Here is a 23,842-nt window from a genome sequence, read left to right as displayed (position 1 = left end):
ATTGCCGTATAGTCTGTCATTTAGCTGATGAGGCGGAAATCCATGAAATAGTGGGTGGGACGAGTGGTTGGTAGTGGCAAACAATAAGCTGCAGTTTGTCAAACCTACTGTGTGGCCGTGGCATTCCTCATGCCGGTCACTTCAGCGGGATGAAGTGGCCACGACCCTTCTACGAATTGAGCGGATTGATTTTACTCCATAATACCTGTAGCGTGCAAATCACTGTACAACACACTTACTTTTTTTCATCTGTCTCGCTTGCATTTGACTGTCCCTCATCGGTTTATATGTAGTAGATACACACCAGTTATTTAATATTTACTTGAAAATCGATAAAAATCACGAAATTTCACCCAATTTCAGATCTCGAATAATGTGAGTGAATGGCACACCTTTGTCAAGATTAGCATAAACATTTCGTTGCAGAAAGCGTAGGGAAAAGAGCAAACGGAAAGACCAACAAAGGATATATGAAGTCCACAACAGATCGAAAGACCTAACTCTTGAATTAAATGAAAAAAATCCGTCAAATCTTAATAAGATATCAAAGTCGCACAAAGATTGATAACTTGCTTTCAGGGTTCAGAAATCTAAAACTGTGTACTTCACAATCCGAAAAAGCTTAGTATTCTATGGCTACAATATCAGTGAGGTACAACTGGAGTCAGTTAAATCACACAAATAATTATGCATAGCGATTTGTACGGATATGAACTGGAAGGATAACACAGGCTCTGTCGTAGATAAAGGCAAGTGGCGGACAATAGTTCGTTAGTTCGATACTGGGAAAATACAATCAGTCTACAAAGAAGATTGCTCACAAAACACTCGTGCAACCCATGCTAAAATACTGCTTAAGTATGTGGGACCTATACCAAATAGGACTAAGAGGGATATTGAACGTATACAGAGAAGAGCAGCACAAATATGACAAATGGGAGAGCATCCAGGAGATACTGGAAAACCTGAACAAATAGGTGCTTAAAGACACGCACCAAATACCCAGCGAAAATCCACCTACAAACTATCAAGACTGAGCATTAAGCGGGAATCCGGGAACATCCTCAAATGTTCAAATGTGCGTGAAATCGTATGGGACTTAACTGCTAAGGTCATCAGTCCCTAAGCTTACACACTACTTAACCTAAATTATTCTAAGGACAAACACACACACCCATGCCCGAGGGAGGACTCGAACCTCCTCCGGTACCAGTCGCACAGTCGGAACACCCTCCCGCCCTTCCTTATAGGTAATACCAGACCAACTACAGGGTGCAGAGAGGTATTCTACGCAGTCATTCTAACGGCGCTCCTCACAGGAATGGGACGAAAAAAGTCCTAACTAGTTGTATAGTTGTACTTCACAGTGGTTTGCAGAGTATAGATGTAGTTGAACAGCAAGTAAATCTGAATAGCGTCGGTTAGTAGCTTCGGGATCTATCTAACAACACTTGTCGATGAAACATGTATTCAGTCAGTGGCTTTGTAATCGTAAAAATCGGACTCAGCTGGAACGACAGGAAGTATCGCAACTTTCCATGTAAACCAAATCACTCTAATAGTAATATTATTTTGAAATATTTATTTAAAATTTTCAGTTACATTCGGATCACATGGTGATTTAACAAGAACATTTTACGGATATTACAACTTATCAGTTACTAACGATTAGAAAAAGTTATAATCACTTAAATAGATACAGGAAGACTACCGTGTTAATTGACGTCACAAAACAACACTCTTTCTAGTAAGTTAGCAGTGCGCTGCGATATCTCAGTTGCGTGGAAAGTACGAAAGGAGAAGCAAGTAGAGCGGTTCGGGAGCTGGAGTTTGAATCAAACGTAACTCAGCCGTGCAGAGAACTCCTCTCACACTCGCGGAGAACGATTTTGGCTCGCATACGCGGAATTCCGCGGCTCAAAGGTAACCGCATAAATACCGCAGACTACGGACTTCTATGATTAAAATCCGCCGCCGCAAAGCTCGCTGTTCCAGGACCGGGCAATTTCTTGCTGCGGTGGCGTCGGTTTCCAAAGGATCGATCTCGGCAAGATTTGTGGCGCGCCATCCGCGTCCACGTTTAATTGAAATTCAATTACGAGATAAGGTATCAGCAATTTAGTGGCCTTTAATCAAGGAAACTGTCAGCCAACCGAGCAGCTGGGCTGGAAAAGCCGTGTCGTGCTTTTGTGACGAATGACGCGCCGTGTTCTGCGCATGGCCATTACTCGTAATCGCGTAATATCTTTGATTTACATGCACAGGTCCACGTTGGCCTCCGTTTGCGCGGTTTGCAGTTCGCACGGGGGCCTGGTGGGGTGAAAAGTGGAAGGACGCAAAACCCTACGAAGCAGTTTCTTTCGCTTTCCAAAACGAAAATGTCTGCAGACTTAAAAAAATAAAAATAAAACATTTCCGTACGTTAAGAAAATATTCGCTATATGTAGACGTGAATAACCGCGATATCTCACAAGTTACTTACGTTGCTTGCTGTTTTCATTTGCGGACTCTAACTAAGCATGTTCACGTAACGTGCAGTGATGTGTACGTTGCAATGTCTCTTTCTGATTGATTTAAACAATGTGTTTGTAGTTCGTCCTTTACATTTAGCATGTAATGCGTTTCCATATAAGATGTCGAGGCACATTTGATATAAAGCTTAGACTTAAAGTCCATTTCCACGTGCGTTGGTGTAGTTTATATGGCTTCTTTGGTTCTTGTTCCTATTGCAATTTTTCTGGTTTTAAGAGGATAAACTTGGTTCGCCCCGACATTAGCGTCTGGCATAACTGACATCTAATAGAATGTTTTTCTTGTTTTCTCACTTCTTCACTAAGCAATGTACTTATCTCTTCCGTTTCTTATCTAAGCTTGCCTTACTGTCTGATACAATGGAAATGTTATCTGTGAACATTGTTGGTAACTTTAATTTTTCTTTTTTTCTTTTTACTGAATTTTATTTTCCTCCCATTTCATACAAGCTGCTCATATGGCGGAGCAACACTTCGCGTCAATAAAATGCGTAGAAATGGATTGTTTTCACATGAAGACTAGTATGCTACGGCGAAAGATACCACCCGTTATTACTGACTTTCTCGCTCACCGTGGAAATAAATACAAACTTTTCTCTTTTGTTATTTCTTACATTCGGAAAATTGTGTTTATCGCTTTCCGCCAGTTGAGTCTATTTCAAAGCCACAAGGCTTCACGCTCAGACACACAATGCAGGAACCGACATATTAAACATCTGCAAGTATATCATGCGAGCGAGAGGCAGCGTCTATCGGTCTACGGGCGAGAGCACACGTCAAGTGAGAGCTACAACTCAAACTTAGCCTTTCAGTCACCTGATATACATGCACACATGTGATATATCAATTACCGCTTTGAATACCATATTAATTCCCTCATTGTTTGCCTATGGACAAAGCCGTGTACCTTTGAAAACGATTGAAGTTAGGGAAAAACAGCAAATACAGCTGTTTGGACACAAAAAATAAGGAAAAGGGGAACAGATAGTATTTATTTCCGTAATGAAAAGGTTAGTAGCTGACTTCTGCATCTCATCCAAGAACGAACGTTATTGTTTTTATTCATAGTTTTTATGTGTGCCAATTGTGTAAATCACAGAACATTTTATTTTGTAACTTAGGTTCCTAATTATCAGTTTTCAAAGAGGGTTCCATCTTTACGAAAGTGTTTTGGTATGATACTCTTCGGCGAGATGGACACCAAGCCAGTATTTGCAATACTACATACGGCATCAACAGTTAGTCGACGTATTGTGTGTCTATAGTTCGCACTTTTATAACTGGTATGCAGTAGTATGATAACGCTTGGTAAAAAACAAGAACACGAAATTTGTATTTTAAGACGTTATTATGGTACAGATATAATCGTTGTCTAGAACAGGAAATATTATATCCGGAAAACAAATTGCACCACACAGTTAGGGACACATTAGGAGTAGGTTAGTTCACGTGAAATACGCTCCCCTATTTCGCAAAATAAAGTGTTACTGATATAGAGTTTTGGCACAATTATGAGAAAATTTTGTTATCAACGGTATAAATTAATGTTACAATTTATTTGAACATCCGTTTAGTACAAGTACTGGAAAAGCAATACAAAAAATGACAGAATTTAACAAGAGGAATATACACAGGAAACGTAAACCAATGTTTAAGTTTCCAATTGAAATACTGTTTCTACATGAAAGTAGAGAATACAGAAAAATGTTGAATAAGTATGAAGGATTATAAAAAAATTAATTCTGTTTGATCGAAGATGAAACAATGACGAGGGAGTAGAGGAAATTAGGAGATAAAGTAGGCTAATAACAACTACTTTAGTGAGCATTCTGAGACACTTTTTTTTCAGAACATTAAAAAGTAGTACAAGTCCCCGGTGTCTGTTGTGATACATTTTCTTTAAGCAGTCGTTAAACGTGAATATTAATCTCGTTACTTTGTTGGTTGCATTTCATGCCGTCCAGAGGAAAAGGCACAGAATTCAATGAAGATTTGGATTATTTAAGGTGAGATTTGGTTTTCCTGTTGTCTTTCTCCTGTTTCTCATCGGGGTCCTCAGTGTTATAGCAGGGGACAGCTTTAAAACATTTATCGGATGCCTTCAGGGCATTCGGTGTTCTTCTATGCTTAGAATTAGATACTAGCACGTATTTTGTCTTGTTTTCGTTTACAGTAAGTCCAATTTTTGTTCCTTCTGCTTTAGTTACTTCGTACGTTTCTTTAGGAGTATTAACATCACTTGCCACAACTACAATATCTGCATACCCACGTATCTGAATGGGTTTGATCGTTATTCTACTTCACTTACGTGGTTTATTTTGTCAGTCTGTCTAATGTTAAATTGAACAAGACAGCAGAGAGATCATCACCCTGTTGCCTGCCATTACTTTCGCTTTTCTGTCCTGTATGTTTACCATATCCAATAAATATTTCAATTATTTGTCTAAAAACAAAATACTGGTTGGGAGCGTCCCCAGTTGGCTGGAAACTACAATGGTATTAACCGAAGATATTTTCAGTGCCCTTTTCTATCCTTTTTTTCAGAAACCATAAAACTGTCTTATGCCTCTATAGTTTTCACAAACCATATTTTCTCATAGGGCCTTTACTCCAGTTATCCAATCCTTTGGCATGCTTTAATTTTTCCGTATGTTATTTATTAGTGCAGATGTTCCTTGTTTTACAGGTTGATCGCCAAATTTTGTAGGTTCTTACGCTACCCCATAGCCACGAGATGCACGGCTATTTCCCAGTTTATATAATCCGACTCCTCGTCTTCCATTGTTCCTCTATTTTTTTCTTACCTTTCTTCTTCTCTTGCCTCTGTATTGTCCTGCTGTTCTTGTTTATTTACTTTGTTCTTTCTATGACATACAATTTGAACAGTAGAGGGGAAAGACTGCACCCTGGCTTATGACCTTTCTATTCCAAGTAGCTTTTCCTCGGCCTCCTATTCTTACTGTTCCCTCTTGATTGTTGTAAATATTACACACTACTCATCGTTCCCTGTGACGTATACCTACTTATCTAAGGATTTAAAATATCTTGCATGAATATATACTAGCGAACGCTTTTTCTAAGTCAACAAATCCTATTAAAATATTTAAATATAACTTCATCTGTCGAGCGTAACTTCATTACTGCCTCTCTGTTGCTCTTACCTTTCATAAAGCTAAACTGATCACCAGTGATGAAATTCCTTCCGCTACAAGGATTCTGACCGGATTTCTTCGTATGAATTGTCGCTTCACTATCATTTGTTAGCGACCTCTTTTACATTTTCTCCGCCCCCTCCCGTTCATGAGCGTCTATTGAGTTCGATCGCGTACTCCAAACTTCCTCCTAGGCGTTAAGCCAGCACTCACCACATAACCATCTCAAGTGATTCGCTTAGACCAACCAGACAAGGTTCCTCATGCGGCTAGGATTTTGCGTTCACCAATCGTCGCTGTCTTTATGTTTACCGCCTAAAACGCATCGCGTATTACGGTGGCTCCCTATCACTGTGTATTTTCTTGCTATATTTGTGTTGTTTTCTTCTCTAACTTCCACCGAGTCCATTCTGGGCTGCATCAAATTGTGCCTTTAGACAGGTGATCGTTACCTCACTGTGTCACCTCTGCTTCCGCCCTAGTTCCCCCGCCCCTCCAGTCTGAAGAGTTATAGCCTTTATTTAACCATTCATCACAGTTACAGACTGTTGTATGGACACCTAAAAAGCCGTACAAAAAGCCCTTAAAAAGGTTCAACTGGTTCCGGTTGCTGGCACCATTCAAGGGCCCCTTGATAGGAAAAGCGTGAAGACGTCAAAGGCAGCCTCCGCTTTCATATTGGCGAAGCCCCTTCCTTTCGGGGGCAAACACTGAGGGAACAAGTAGAGTCGGTACCCCAGAAGGGTAGTTGAAAACAGAATCTAGCTTAAACGGGTGATTTATACAAGGCAATCTTGTGTCATAAACTAATGGTGTGACTCCTTACGTGAAAGGTTACGGAAGTAAAGTTGCCCTTTGCTCATATCCCCAGGATAGAAATACACTGAGAGAGAATAAAGACAAAATAAGAAAGCAAAACCGAGAAAAGATCAGAACTAGGACATGGAAAGTACTAACTTTACTGCAGAGAAGGAAAGAACAGAAATGTGTGTAACAGCTATTACTACTTGCTACATACTAACACTAAAATAAACATAATACTACAGATAATGATTAAAAGAAAGAAAATGACTTGTAACTCCTAAAAAACTAGTATTAACGTCTTAACTAGTTACCCTACTATTAATAACACTGTTTGTAATATTGATGCCTACTATCGCTCCATTTTCCTTATTTGCTCTTCCACTAGCATTGGCTGATTCTTTTCAATTGTGTCTAACCTATTAGGAGATTGTTTTCTGCAGTTGGATCAGTCGAGAAACTTCCCAATCAACATTCACTGTCTTCTCGATTTGTTGGGCACAGGATAGCACATCAGCAGCGTCTCCACTGTGCTACAGGTTCTAAGCTTCTCTGAGCCATCTCTGAACCCACATTCCTCGAATCGCTCACGCCGCGCGGGATTAGCCGAGCGGTCTAGGGCGCTGCGGTCATGGACTGTGCGGCTGGTCCCGGCGGTGGTTCGACTCCTCCCTCGGGCATGGATGAATGTGTTTGTCCTTAGGATAATTTAGGTTAAGTAGTGTGTAAGCTTAGGGACTGATGACTTTAGCAGGTAAGTCCCATAAGATTTCACACATATTTTACTAATCGCTCACACTGACGCGATGAGGAATCTGCTTCAGTGGTCGCTGACCGCAATTGCCTTGTCTTCATCGGTACGGACCAAACGAAATGGCGCAGTGGTTAGCACACTCGACTCGCATTCGAGTTCAAACCTGCGTCCGGCCATCCTGAATTTGAAATTTGTTAATACGGTTTTACTTACTTAAGCTGAAATAACTGGGAGGTGAAACTTCTAAATTTAATTCTGAAACTGCTGAGTGAAATTGAATGCACTGAGTTTACTTTCTCTTTTCTTATTCTTATCATTTCAACACTGACCAACAGAATTTGCCCTGACAAACAGAACTCAAACTTTTCCTATTCATTAATTACTCACAATGTTCGAGGATAACACGATCTGACTGCTTTAAAATTGATAACCTGACTTCAAATAATCAATACAAAAGAATGGCCCTGAATTAGTAGAAATCCAAAAAATAACTTATACATTTCGTAAGTCACTTACCTCATAAAAATCTTTATTACACGAACTACTGCCATACAGCAAGCGTCAATACAGCCAGCTAAATAAAAGATACGAACTACTGAGGACTCCAACTGCTAATAGGCATGTGGTTAGCAAAGAAAAGATTTGTTGCAGAGCAAACAATGTGTTTACCTTAAGAATCTGACAACCAGTTCAAAAATTATATAATCATCACTAATAAATCTCAATGACGGATGTACATTCAGACCGTCCGCTCGCGCTAATACTGCAAACCTCCAACACAGCTAATTATTGACCTCTAATCTCCATCACTGCTCCCAACTTCCATCACTGCTGGCTGTTCAACTTCTATCACCGCTGACTGTTAACTTCCTACTGCTAGTGCGACCAACCACAGAGTCTCTTACAGAGTGCGCACAGCGCTGTCAGACTTATTAATGTAGAGCGCTACATAGCGCTGCCAACATACAAACACATAAACAGCCTACTTACAACTTAGGTCTTCTGTGATTTACCTAAATCGCTTCAGGAAAATGATGGGATGGTTCCTTTGAGAGGATACGGCCGGTTTCCTTCCCCATCCTTCCCTAATCCGAGCTTCTGCTCCGTCTATAACGATCTCGTCGTCAACAGGATGTTAAACACTAATGTCCTTCATATCCTGATTTTCCAAAATCGTTAAAGGTAAATACCGGAATGTTTCTTTTGAAACATCACGGCCTATTTCATTCCTCATTCTACCCGAATCTGAGCTTTTGCTCTTTTTCTAATTACCTCGTTGTCTACGGAGCATTTTCATATTCACGCCAACATGCACCAACTGAGGCTCACGCTAGATCCTCCCATCAGGCGACGTGTATCACCGGTGGCTCAAATTCGACTCTCCCAATTATTAAGACGTACTGCCACGAAATTCATTGCAAAGCACACTGAAAGTATTCACCAAACTGTATGGCATACGCGAGAGAACTTGACCCTCTTCTAACAGCCGTGTACCGCAAGCCTCTAGAGGAATGGAAGGTTACAAATGATTGGAAAAGAGCACAGGTAGTTCCGGTTTTCAAGAGGGGTCGTCGAGCAGGTGCGCAAAACTATAGGACTGTATCTCTGACATCGATCTGTTGTAGAATTTTAGAACATGTTTTTTGCTCGCGTATCATGTCATTTCTGGAAACAGAATCTACTCTGTAGGAATCAACATGGATTCCGTAAACAGCTATCGTGTGAGACCAAACTCGCTTTATTTGTTCATGAGACCCAGAAAATATTAGATACAGGCTCCCAGGTAGATGCCATTTTCCTTGACTTCCGGAAGGCGTTCGATACAGTTCCGCACTGTCGCCTCATAAACAAAGTAAGAGCCTACGGAATATCAGACCAGCTGTGTGGCTGGATTGAAGAGTTTTTAGCAAACAGAGCACAGCATGCTGTTCTCAATGGAGAGACGTCTACAGATGTTAAAGTAACCTCTCGCGTGACACAGGGAAGTGTTGTGGGATCATTGCTTTTCACAATATGTATAAATGACCTAGTACATAGTGTCGGAAGTTCCATACGGCTTTTCGCGGATGATGCTGTAGTATACAGAGAAGTTGCAGCATTAGAGATTTGTAGCGAAATGCAGGAAGATCTGCAGCGGATAGGCACTTAGTGCAGGGAGTGGCAACTGACCCTTAACATAGACAAATGTAATGTATTGCGAATACATAGAAAGAAGGATCCTTTATTGTATGGTTATATGATAGCGGAGCAAACACTGGTAGCAGTTACTAATATAAAATTAATTGTTTGTAAGGCGGGTGCTAGATTGAGACTCATTGGGAGAGTCCTTAGAAAATGTAGTCCATCAACAAAGAAGGTGACTTACAAAACACTCGTTCGTCCTATACTTGAATATTGCTCATCAGTGTGGGATCCGTACCAGGTCGGGTTGACAGAGGAGATAGATAAAATCCAAAGAAGAGCGGCGCGTTTCGTCACAGGGTTCTTTGGTAACCGTGATAGCGTTACGGAGATGTTTGGCAAACTCAAGTGGCAGACTCTGCAAGAGAGGCGCTCTGCATCGCGGTGTAGATTGCTATTTAGGTTTCGAGAGGGTGCGTTTCTGGACGATGTATCGAATATATTGCTTCCCCTTACTTTTACCTCCCGAGGAGATCACAAATGTAAAATTAGAGAGATTCGAGCGTGCACGGAGGCTTTCGGCAGTCGTTCTTCCAGCGAACCATGCGTGACTGGAACAGGAAAGGGAGGTAATGACAGTGGCACGTAAAGTGCCCTCCGCCGCATACCGTTGGGTGGCTTGCGGAGTATAAATGTAAATGTAGATGTAGATGCAGATGAGTTTTTTTTAGGAAGATTGGGAAGTGACTAACGAAGTATGCGATGAAATCGGTCTGATTACACAGCCGGAACAACTTCGCGGGGAAAAGAACCACTAACAGGCCCTCTCTAGCCGCAAATTGCTTTTTGACTTGCGTCCATATTACAGGCGGAGCGCAATTTGTGCATTATTTATTGGCTCCGCACGCGTGCTGGAGGTGCTTTAAACTTTGAGAAGGGCCATGTTTATTCTGGACGCGGACTGGGTTGCGCGCTTCTTTCTTTGCGGGCGCCGTTCTCCGCGCCGCGCGCCGCCGTTCGATGAGCCGGCAGAGGCAGCGCGAAGCTCATGAATCATGCACGACATTCCGCAAAGTGGCTGTCCGCCCGCAACAGCTGAGCATCGCGCCGCCAGCCAACTTGTTGGACGGCCTCCGCCGCTGCTGCCGTGTGCGCGCTCTCCTTCAGGCTTTTCGCCACCCGCTGGACAATGGCAATGCCAAGCATACAACTTTATCGCCGTGTTTATCACGCCGCCATCGGAAGACAACACCGCCGTATGTTACTCTCGTTTGCTGCTCAACCAATTTCGGTCAACTTCAGTGCTCTCGTCTTCGCCTGCCAGTTACTTCGTACTTTTCACAACTGTCTCGTCTTAGAGCGGATAAACCAAGGCATACGGGAGCGAGAACAAGTGCTGGAAGTTAACATCTCACTGATTCCTGTGGAAGTTCGTTCTTACATGCATATTAATTGTTACTTACGTGGTAGGAATATCGATAGCGTTTCAAGAAGATTCTTTCCATTTCGCAATATTATACCTGCCACATGAATGAAGATAGAACCTTGGAGTAAATTTTAACTTCCGCACAGGACTTCAATTCATTTTTATTAAAAACACTTCCTATTTTACAAGGGTGTATAGTCTACGTGCGTGCCCACACAATCTTGGGGTATTATTTACAATGAAGTTTAGGATCATAGTTTTGAATTTTACCGTTCTGAGAAGACCGAACGAGGGATATGTGTCCCTTACAATTAACATCCGAGATCGCATATATATATTTCATTATTTAAGACAACCGCTTTCGATGGATTTTGCTGTCATCTTCTGGCCTTAAAAAATAATTTTGTGGTGAAACGTGTTCGTTTTACGTTGGAAGTCACGCAAACTTGCGATGTGGATAAAAATCAGTGCGTTATTAAAGATTTGTCATAATTTAAATATTTAAAAACATAAAGCGCCTTGTGGAAATGGCCAAGTCCATATATACAAAGGTTGGCCAGAAAGTAAGGCACGGCATTTTTTTTCTCAGCCGATAACAATACTACGAGTGCGAAACGTTACGTATGTATTATTTGAAGTCTCCTGACAGAGGGCGCTAGGTTCCCGTCACTTGCAACAGATAGCAAGCTGCTGGACAGTTTCAAAATGGCGTCTGTGGGTGATGTACGTTACAAGCTACGTGCCGTCATTGAATTTCTCACTGCAAAGAAAGAAACTGTGTGGACTATTCACAAACGCTCGTGCAAAATCTATGGAGCATCTTCTGTCGACATAAGTACCGTTAGTCGCTGGGCACGGAGGGTGAGGTCATCAGAAGGTATATCGCTCACAGATGCTTGTTACACACAAAACACAGTTCATAGTAGCACATTTCTTACATAACCTGGACACACTCTAAACATTATGGTCATAGCTATTTGCATAAGATGCTTTAAGTTTTTAAATAGTTTAGTTATGACAGACCTTTTATAATGTGCTGATTTTATTCACATAACAACTTGGCATGAGGTTCAATGTAAAATGAACACGTTTCATAACAAAAAAGATTTTTTAAGACCAGAAGATGACAACAAAATCTGTCGAAACCAGTTGTCTTAATTAAAGAAATATATATGCGCTCTTGGCTGTTGAATGTTTCCGATCACAGTTTTGATTTATATTTCATAAATGTTCAAGTGTTCTCCACTGGGCACACATAGTGCTGTGGATTTTGACCACACTGTGTGAAAACGTTTACCAATCAATTGTACACATAAAAAACACATTTATAATTAATGCGCGAATAGCTCTGTCCATGACCATGGAACAAGATCTGGACAGGACTTACATTTACCAAGAAAGAATAAACATAAAACTCAAGACAGAGTTTTCTACCAAGGAATAAAATTGTGCAATAGATTACCAAATCAGTTTAAGGGGGCTGGTTCGTGAACACAAGGGGTTGTCTTGAAAATTTGTCAGTTTTCTAAGCAAAGTAACTAAAAGAACAAGAATTTTAAGCCCATGTAATGCTTACTGTCATTTAACAGATCCTTGGGAACAGTTTCATGTATGAACTACAGCTTTTTGTCACATACCTTCTGAATTACATTTTGTGTAGCAAATGAAATAAAGCATGTTAATTATTTTTGTACAATATTGGTACACGTACCTCGAAACAGAAACAAAGCAGAAGCTTAATTTTTTTCTGAAAATTCTTTACACTACTGCGTTTAAAGAAAACTTTTGGACGACATTGCTGCCATAAATTATGAATCAAAATTTTTTTAATAATGATTATAGAAACTTCAGTAATTAACTCCTAGTTTTTCTTTAAAAAGTCTTAATTTTCAAATTTCCGTCTTAAGAATACTTTAAGTGTATTTTAAGACAGTATACACAACGTCAGCCCTCTATCTTTAATAGTTTTTAACCAATGTGTACCAGAATATGATAAGAACGAAGATTCAGGAAATTCAAGTTAACGTTAAAAATTATTTCTCTACCTGTCCTGCATAGCACTAATGCATCCCAGTCTCATATTTATCTCTTTCATGGTGTTGGTCTCCATCCCTTTTCTTTTTCATACTACTTCTTCTTGTTCTTGCTTCTTTGGTTGCTTACAATACTGATTTATCTGCTTCGAAGAGTCTCCTGCGATCAATAGCAATTAAAGTTCTTTGTACATTTAGTCTTCCAAGCACTCTAATCAATTCCATAATCTGAAACCTTGACACTGAATCATCACTGAAACGTAGCAGAGCATCAAGAAGAACATATTTAGTCCTATCAGAACAACTTTTGCTGTCCCTTACAATACACAGTTGTTAAAGCTCTCATTTGGGTTTTAAGTCCTACGATGTAATTACTTCTCTAATAATCATTAAGTAAAAAAAAGAAAAAAGAACAAAATTCTGTTTTTAACAGAGCTGTCTGAGTGACTTGGGCATAGTCATGTGTACAGGCACTTTCAAATTCCTCTAATTTTGAGCCTTTCTTCGATACAGTTTCTTCGAAGTAAACTTTTTCTTTGTTCAGAAAATTACAGAGAATTTTTTAAGACAAAAATTAAAAAAAAACCGATTGTTTGACATTTATTCACGTACTGCTCCTCGTAAGGAAATTGCTTAAACAAACTTAGTTAAAAAGTTCTCGTGAAGTAATTCATTCTATACGTTGAAGTGTTGCACAGATAGCCCAGAGTTGGGTTACAGTAAAAAATGCAACAAAAGTAAATAATAATAACGATACTAAAACATCTAATATTCCACGTCATACTTTCACACTATTCTTTCTTTCTTTTTCCTTTTCTGGATTAATTTACGTCCAAAACTATGCTATGTATAATACTGACACTTTATTTTCTTTCTGATCTAAACAGCTCACTCGTTATAGAGGGATGCTGACTCAGTTTATCAGGCTAGCAAATGGGAAGCTGCGGTGCACAAAAGGCCCTGACATCAGCTGATAGTGTTTGTAGTGTTATGAAACACTGTGTGTATATGTGTGCGATGCATGCAGCGACTGGGAGTGAGAAATAAATGGACAATATAGCATTAACCTTCTTCACTATTAATCATTTTTTTTGTAAAACAGTATTGCTCACTAGGGTTAAACCGAATGAGATACTACTGTTTTAAACAGAGTGGCCTCGAGTTTGGGAGGATGGATGCTCCAGTTTTCATCCAACCATTTCGATTTAAATTTTCGTACTTTCCCTAAATTACTTCAGGAAAATCACGGGATGGTTCCTTCTATAAAGCCACGGCCGACTAACCGCCCCATCCTTGACAACTAGACCTGTAAATCAGTCACTGAGTGTCAATGTAATTTAGTTTTTGTTGTTATTAAATAGTAATACAAGGACGTGTCCATTATCGTTGTAAAAGAGATGCACGGTTGAATAAAACTGCTACTACTGCTACTACTACACCATACAGACGATAGCCAAAAAGCAATAAAAGAAACTGATGCTGCTCTTGTGAGGTCTGTACCCGATCATGCAATCATCTCGATACAATGTCCTGAAAGTCTCCTCCGGTTTTCTGACGGATCCTAAAATCAACGTGATTCAATATTTCGGCGAGCCATCTGTCCGCCATCTTCAGGAGAACGCTGCTGCAATTGCTGCTGAGGCCCGCTGAAAACTGAAGCCAAGGCTGCAAATCGTCGTCCAGTACACGAGTAGGAATCCGGACCGTACACGGCGCATGCGCCGACCATGACAGCTACGGCCTTCCAAGACTGCGCAGGTCGCGCCGCCCTTAATACCCGTAGAACACCGGCGGCAACGATGTATCGCACTCAAAGACTGGCCCCACCGAAGAATGTTATGTTTTTATGAGGGTAGTGCAGGCTTCCACATCCTGCTCAGAGGAAAACCATTGTATCTGTTAATCAAATTGTTTGTCGACCGCATTTCAGTTGCGATATTGCAGTGCCTGTGTTGTTCAGAAACACGATGCAATGCATTCATGTCCGAAGGAACATGCATTGTATTTCTGAAAACCACAGCTACTACATACTTATCCGCCGACACCGGGCAAGTGACTTTCAATTAAAATGTCTTCCCTTTAGGGGAATACACATAACGGGCGTACGAGTGCAGGTTGTAGATAGATGGTTGCTGACGTATGGAAGTGTGGGTCTGGCCGGGAGTCGAGTTCGTATAGCCTAATGCTAAGGCGACCACTCGCAATAAACGAGCAATCGTGGTTCGACCCCCGATCCTGCATAGGTTTTCACTGTCGTCATTCCATTATACACCTGATTGTTGGCCATATTCGAAACTGCGAATACATTTAATTAATTTTAGTTGGCTCTTTATAAACACTTTTCCAAAAACAGGAAGTGTTTGCAGCTTCCATAGTCCTATCTTATTTCGTCACGTGTCCCTCGTTTAAGCAATGTTGTGCTACGCCCAATTTTTCCTGTTGTTGTGGCCTCGCATGACGGCGATGTTCCACACACTTGTCCTGAACTGTGCGAATCGAACGGACGATGTAAGCTTTCCGACACTGACACGGAATTTTATATATGCTAGGCTTCCTAAGCCCCAAATCATGTTTCACAGAGACGAATAGTTCCATAACGCTTAAAATTCTTCCAGTCTTAAACTATATGCCCTCAGAACAAGGGGTCATAATGGCTACTGAGCTATGCTCCTTTTCATGCACCTTGGGAGATGATCGAAACTCCATAGCCCCACGAATCTAATTCTTAGAGTATCTATTCCCCTTAAAAGCAGCCATTAAATGCGCAAATTCAACTGTCCGCATCGGAAATGGCATATGTTTGAAACTTCTTTCTTTAAATTACTGTGTCTGTACTTAAACTGCAGAATGACTGAGAAGATGAAACTTCTACGTCGTTGGATTCTGAAACAGCTCAGTAAAACTGAACGTACTGAGCCTACTGTCTCTTTACTTTTTCTTATCATGTTAACACTGACCCACAATATTCTAGCGCAACGCAATCTGACTGCCTAAAAATTACAACCTGACTTCAAATAATTAATTCAAAAGAATGGCCCTGACTAAAAAGAAATTTAACTATAACCTATACCTGAGTCGAAACAAGGCCCCGGGAGTAGACAACATTCCATTAGAACTACTGACGGCCTTGGGAGAGCCAGCCTTGACAAAACTCTACCATCTGGTGAGCAAGATGTACGAGACAGGCGAAATAACCTCAGACTTCAAGAAGAGTATAATACAGGGTGATTCAAAAAGAATACCACAACTTTAGGAATTTAAAACTCTGCAACGACAAAAGGCAGAGCTAAGCACTATCTGTCGGCGAATTAAGGGAGCTATAAAGTTTCATTTAGTTGTACATTTGTTCGCTTGAGACGCTGTTGACTAGGCGTCAGCGTCAGTTGATGCTAAGATGGCGACCGCTCAACAGAAAGCTTTTTGTGTTATTGAGTACGGCAGAAGTGAATCGACGACAGTTGTTCAGCGTGCATTTCGAACGAAGTATGGTGTTAAACCTCCTCATAGGTGGTGTATTAAACGTAGGTATAAACAGTTTACAGAGAATAGGTGTTTGTGCAAAGGGAAAAGTTCTGGACGGCCGAGAACAAGTGATGAAAATGTAGCATGCATCCAGCAAGCATTTGTTCGCAGCCCAGGAAAATCGACTCACAGAGCTAGCAGAGAGCTGCAAATTCCACAATCAACTGTATGGAGAGTCCTACGAAAAAGGTTAGTTATGAAACCTGAACGTCAACTACCCGAGGCGATGGATCGGCCGCCAGGCAGCCCGTGACAGAACACTTCATCACTGGCCTCCAAGAAGCCCTGATCTTACCCCCTGCGATTTTTTCTTATGGGGGTATGTTAAGGATATGGTGTTTCAGCCACCTCTCCCAGCCACCATTGATGATTTGAAACGAGAAATAACAGCAGCTATCCAAACCGTTACGCCTGATATGCTACAGAGAGTGTGGAACGAGTTGGAGTATCGGGTTGATATTGCTCGTGTGTCTGGAGGGGGCCATATTGAACATCTCTGAACTTGTTTTTGAGTGGAAAAAAACTTTTTAAATACTCTTTGTAATGATGTATAACAGAAGGTTATATTATGTTTCTTTCATTAAATACACATTTTTAAAGTTGTGGTATTCTTTTTGAATCACCCTGTATTTCCAATTCCAACGAAAGCAGGTGTTGACAGATGTGAAAATTACCGAACTATCAGTTTAATAAGTCACAGCTGCAAAATACTAACGCGAATTATTTACAGACGAATGGAAAAACTGATAGAAGCCGATCTCGGGGAAGATCAGTTTGGATTCCGTAGAAATGTTGGAACACGTGAGGCAATACTGACCTTACGACTTATCTTAGAAGAAAGATTAAGGAAAGGCAAACCTACGTTTCTAGCATTTGTAGACTTAGAGAAAGCGTTTGACAATGTTGACTGGAATACTCTCTTTCAAATTCTAAAAGTGGCAGGGGTAAAATACAGGGAGCGAAAGGCTATTTACAATTTGTGCAGAAACCAGATGGCAGTGACAAGAGTCGAGGGGCATGAAAGGGAAGCAGTGGTTGGGAAGGGAGTGAGACAGGGTTGTCGCCTCTCCCCCATGTTTGAACAACATCTGTATATTGAGCAAGCAGTGAAGGAAACAAAAGAAAAATTTGGAGTAGGTATTAAAATCCATGGAGAAGAAATAAAAGCTCTGAGGTTCGCCGATGACATTGTAATTCTGTCAGAGACAGCAAAGGATTTGGAAGAGCAGTTGAATGGAATGGACAGTGTCTTGAAAGGAGGATATAAGATGAACATCAACAAAAGCAAAACGAGGATAATGGAATGTAGTCGAATTAAGTCGGGTGATGCTGAGGGAATTAGATTAGGAAATGAGACACTTAAAGTAGTAAAGGAATTTTGCTATTTGGGGAGCAAAATAACTGATGATGGTCGAAGTAGAGAGGATATAAAATGTAGACTGGCAATGGCAAGGAAAGCGTTTCTGAGGAAGAGAAATTTGTTAACATCGAGTATAGATTTAAGTGTCAGGAAGTCGCTTCTGAAAGTATTTGTATGGAGTGTAGCCATGTATGGATGTGAAACATGGACAATAAATAGTTTGGACAAGAAGAGAATAGAAGCTTTGAAAATGTGGTGCTACAGAAGAATGTTGAAGATTAGGTGGGTAGATCAAGTAACTAATGAGGAGGTATTGAATAGGATTGGTGAGAAGGGAAGTTTGTGGCACAACTTGACTAGAAGAAGGGATCGGTTGGTAGGACATGTCCTGAGGCATCAAGGGATCACAAATTTAGCATTGGAGGGCAGCGTGGAGGGTAAAAATCGTAGAGGGAGACCAAGAGATGAATACACTAAGCAGATTCAGAAGGATGTAGGTTGCAGTAGGTACTGGGAGATGAAGGAGCTTGCACAGGATAGATTAGCATGGAGAGCTGCATCAAACCAGTCTCAGGACTGAAGACCACAACAACAACAACAACAACAACAACCTATACATTTCATTAAGCGCTTACCTCTCAAAAATCTTCATTACGCGAACTACTGCAATACAGCGAGCGTCAATACTGTATTGGAATGATGGATAGCAACTCTTAGCCTGCAAGTACTATGTCCCAGAATGCCATCTCATTCTTTTATAAACCATGATGTTCAAAAATGGAAGCGTCCCATTACTTGCGACCTCCTTGGTAAATTTTATGCTGGGATGAAAACAGTTAAAAAGTCCAAAAAAGTGTTGAGAGCTTCACATCCACGAGGCAAGATGAAAAAGGTATCATCTACGTATCTCCAAAAGCACAGTGATTGCAAAGCTGAAGTCCTTAGTGCCGTATCCTTGAAGTCCTCCTTAAACAAATTGGCAACTATGCGCAATAAAGGAATACCTATAGCCACTCCATCATTCAATTCAAAAATACTGCTTTAAATGGAAAATATATGCACGTCAGCGCATACGATAAAGCTTTATCAAATCTTCATCTAGTTTTTCACCACTCATACTCAGGGTTCTTCCAGAAGCACTCGTGTAAATAGAGATACTACGTCGGAACGACCCACACTCAGATTTCAATCGTCGAATAAAATCCACCGAGTTGAAGATATGGTGTTCACACTTGCCAATATATGGGCTGAGAAGAGATGTTCAATACTTCCCCAGGTTGTAAGTGGTTGCACCCACACTACTAAGACTTAGAGGAACCCCTTCCTTATGTGACTTTGGCATCCTAGGCGGACCAGCAGCATCAGGATGAAGTTTCTTGCGTTTCTTCAAGATTGAAAGAGTCTTTCGCTTAATCTTTTCTGTACCAGATAGTCTTCTGTAAACCAGGACGTTGAGTACTAAATAGATATTTAAAGCATTATGTATTACACTTAACTGTATTTGCAAAATAAGACAAACGTGATGGCTTTCAGAGGAAAGAAACCAGTCAGATCGAAAATAATAATAAATGAGAAAATTTTAGAACAAGTCTCTCACTTCAGTTATCTGAAATGTGATATTAATTTTAACTATGACAAAGGCGTTGAGAAGGAAACTGATAAATATCAAGCTATCTGCGGAGCAATTGGGAGAACTTTGGGAAGAAAAACAAGAAAAGTAACACAAATGAAATTCTATGATGTTATGTCTGTGCCTACTCTTGTGTATAGTTCCCAATCATGGATAGCTGCAAAAAAAGAGAAATCATATTATACAAGCAGCAGAGATGACGTTCTTCAGATATATAAGAGGTTCTAAGAAACTGGATAAAATAAGGAATGAAACAATAAGATTTAGTTAATGACAAGATAGAAGAGAATAAAATGAAATGGAAGGATCATGTTGATCGCATGACAGAAAACAGACTGCCAAAAAAGATAATGAGTTATTGGCCGAGTGGAAAGAGAGAACTAAGTAAACCACGTAAGAGATGGATGGATGGATGAAAGGTGATTACAATACCTAACCCTCGGATGGAGATGATGAAGAGGGCGTAATCAGCCCGTTGCAGTACAACTGTGGCAGTCCTCTTGCCACATGGTAAAATTACAGCTTCACCATAATTACTAAGGGAACGAATAGCTGCTCTCTCTGCAGAAGAGATGTTATCCCGCGGTGGCCTAGTACGACGCAATGTGAGGGATAATTTGTGCCTTATTTCTCCCTTCTGGTGTTCAGGCTGGGTACCGCTTCTTCTACAGAGAAGATAAATACTGTAATAGAGAGTCTGTTTCTCCAAGACCGCCACTGTGGGAACATCCAACGCCTTACTGGAAAGATAAACCACAGTCCATCGACGTTTATTCCTTTCTGATGATACAGAACGAGAAAAAAGGTGTTCAAATTTGGAAATCTATCTGGTAATAGCGTTTCTTTGTGCCCATTCCGATAGTGCCCACGTGCAAGTATTAACACACACTCACTCATCTCCTGAAAACTGCGATGACAAGTCCAAATGCAAGTAAAATAAATCTTTGTAAATATATCCAGCTGTCTACGCGTAAAACGAATGCGTTCTCTTATCAGTCCTAGGTTGGCACGCTCCTTAATTCTGTTAGCCCTCTTACTACTAATAAAATGAACAAATCTGGCAAAAGGGGGATTAATACATTCGTCCTGGCATCTCAGTAAGAAGGCAGTGTGCTCAACAGCTATCCTTTCTTCCTCCGAATTTTATCCGACTTATGTACATGGGTCACCATCTCCTCCACATAGAGGTATCTGATGTGACCCTGTAGGCTTTCCCGGCGCAGTAAGTCTTGAAAGTCTCCTTGAGTTTCCTGCTGCAATCTAAGCTCAACGCGATTCAACGTGACCCACCGGTTCGCCATCTTTAGAAGAACGCTGCTGTTGCTGAGTCCTGCTGAAAACTGATGAAGTTAGATAAACCAGTCCAGCCTTGGAGGGCAACAACTGTGTTGGGCGATGAATGTGAGTCAGCAGTTTTCTGACTGGTCTGATGCGGCCGGCTACGAATTTCTCTCCTGTGCTAACCTCTTCATCTCAGAGTAGCACTTGCAACCTACATCCTCAATTATTTGCTCGATGTAACCCAATCTCTGTCTTTCTCTACAGTTTTTGCCCCTCTGGTACCATGGAAGTCATTCCCTGCTGTCTTTAGCCTCGTGATGACTGTGTGTTGTGTGCTGTCCTTAGGTTAGTTAGGTTTAAGTAGTTCTAAGTTCTAGGGGACTGATGACCATAGATGTTAAGTCCCTTAGTGCTCAGAGCCATTTGAACCATTTTTTGAACCTGCTGTCTTTAACAGATGCCCTATCATCCTGTCCCTTCTTATAGTCAGTGTTTACCACATATTCCTTTCCACTATGATTCTGCGCAGAATGTCCTCAGTCCTTACCCTATCAGTCCACCTAACTTTCAACATTAGTCTATAGCATCAGTCTCAAAACTTCGATTCGCTTCTGTTCCGGTTTTCCCACATTCCATGTTTCGCTATCATATAATGCTATGCCCCAAACGTACATTCTCAGAAATTTCTTCCTCAAATTAAGGCCTATGTTTGATACTAGTAGACGGGCCAGGAATGACTTTTTTGCCAGTGCTTCTCATCTTTTGATGTCCTCCTTGCTCCATCCGCCATTGGCCATTTTGCTGCCTAGGTGACAGAATTCCTTAAAATCTTCCACTTCGTGACCACTAATCCTGATGTTAAGTTTCTCACTGCTCTCATTTCTGCTACTTCTCAGTACTTTCGTCTTCCTTCGATTTACTATTAACGGCTCATGCTCCATGTCCCAAGTACCCACTCGAGTGTTCATTCCATTCAGCAGATCATGTACTACTACTTCACTTTCGCTCAGGGTAGCAATGTCATCATCGAATCGTACCATTAATATCCCTTCACCTTGAATTTTAATTCCGCTCCGGTACCTTTCTTTTGTTTCCATCATTGCTTGTTCGATGTACAGATTGAACAGTGGGGCTAAAGATTACATTACTGTATTACACCCTTTTTAAGCCGAGCCGTTTTCTTGCTCGTCCACTCTTATTATTCCCTCTTGGCTCCTGCACATATTGAATATTACCGTTCTCTCCTTATAGCTTACCACTATTTTTCTGAGAATTTCGAACATCTTGCACCATTTTACATTGTCAAGGATTTTTCCAGGTCGACAAATCCTATGAACGTGCCTTGATGTTTCTTTAGTCTTGCTTCAGTTATCAATCGCAGCGTCAGAATTGCCTCTCTGGTGGGTTTATCTTTCCTAAAGCCAAACTGATCGTCATTTACCACATCCTCAATTTTCTTTTCCATTCTTCTGTATATTATTCTTGTACGCAACTTTGATGCATGAGCCGTTAAGCTGATTGTACGACAATTCTCGCACGTGCTATCTCTTGGAGTCTTCGGAATTATGTGGATGATATTTTTCCGAAAATCAGATGGTATTTCGCCAGACTCTTACATTCTATAAACCAAATTGAATGGTCGTTTTGTTGCCAGTTCCCCCAATGATTTTAGAAATTCTGATGGAATGATATCTATCTCTTCTGCCTTATTTGATTTCAAGTTCTTTAAAGCTCTAAAGCTCTCCTAATTTCTAATTCTAATGCTGCGTCTCCTATCTCTTCTAAATCGACTCCTGTTTTTTCCATTATCACATCAAACAAATCGTACCCTTCAAGGAGGCCTTCAACTTACTCTTTACACCTATCGGCACTCTCCTGTGCATTTAACACTCGAATTCCGGTTGCACTCAATGTTACCATTCTTGCCGAAGGTTGTTTTGACTTTCCTGTATGCTGAATCAGTCCTTCCGCCAATTATTTCTTTTTCGATCTCTTCACATTTTTCGAGCACCCATGTCGTCTAGCTTCCCTGCACTTCCTATTTATTTCATTCCTCAGCGCCTTGTATTTCTGTATTCCTGAATTTCCCTGAACATTGTTACACTTTCTTCTTTCGTCGAGCAGCTGAAGTATATTTTCTGTTACCCATAGTTTCTTCGCAGTTACCTTTTTTGTACCAATGTTTTTATTTCCAACTTACGTGACTGCTCTTTTGTTTTGAGATGTCCATTTCTCTTCAACTGTACTGCCTACTGGGCTATTCCTCACTACCGTATCTATAGCGTTAGAGAACTTCAAGCGTATCTCGTCATTCTTTAGAACTTTCCTGTCCTACTTCTTTGCATATTGATTCTTCCTGATCAATCTCTTAAACTTCAGCCTACTCTTCATCACTACTACATTGTGATCTGAGTCTATATCTGCTCCTGGATACGCCTTACAACCCATTACCTAATTTCGGAATCTCTGTCTGACCATGATATAATCTAAATGAAATCTTCCCATATCACCCGGCCTTTTGCAAGTATACCTCTTCCTCTTGTGATTCTTGAACATTGTATTCGCCATTACTAACCGAAATTTATTACAGGACTCAATTACTCTTTCTTCTTTCTCATTCCTTGTCCCAAACCCATGTGCTCCTTGATCTTTCCTTCTAACCCTTCTCCTACAACTGCATTGCAGTTTCCCATGACTTAGATTTTTATCTCCCTTTACGTACCGTATTACCCTTTCAATATCCTCATATACTTTCTCTACTTCTTCGTTTTCAGCTTGCGATGTCGGCATGTATACCTGGACTATCGTTGTCGGTGTTGGTTTACTGTCGATTCTGATAAGAATATCCCTATCACTGAACTGTTCACGGTAACACACTCTCTAACCTATCTTCCTATTCATAACGAATCCTACTCCTATTATATCGTTTTCTTCTGCTTTTGATATTAGCCTATACTCATGTGACCAGAAATCCTGGTCTTCTTTCCATTACACTTCAGTGACCTCTATTATGTCTAGAGTGAGATTTTGGATTTTTATTTTGAGATTTTCTAGTTTCCTTACCACACTCAAGCTTCTGACATTCCACGTCCCGAGTCGCAGAACGTTATTCTTTCTTTGGTTATTCAATATTTTTCTCATGATGGTCACCTCGCCCTTGGCAGTCCCGTCCCGGAGATACGAACGGGTGACTGTTCCGGATTCTTTTGACAATGGAGAGATCGTCATAAC

The sequence above is a fragment of the Schistocerca americana genome, chromosome 1 (assembly GCF_021461395.2).
Source record: "Schistocerca americana isolate TAMUIC-IGC-003095 chromosome 1, iqSchAmer2.1, whole genome shotgun sequence".
Lineage (NCBI taxonomy): Eukaryota > Metazoa > Arthropoda > Insecta > Orthoptera > Acrididae > Schistocerca > Schistocerca americana.
The sequence above is the reverse complement of the archived record's forward strand: the minus strand, read 5'-3'. Positions refer to the sequence as shown.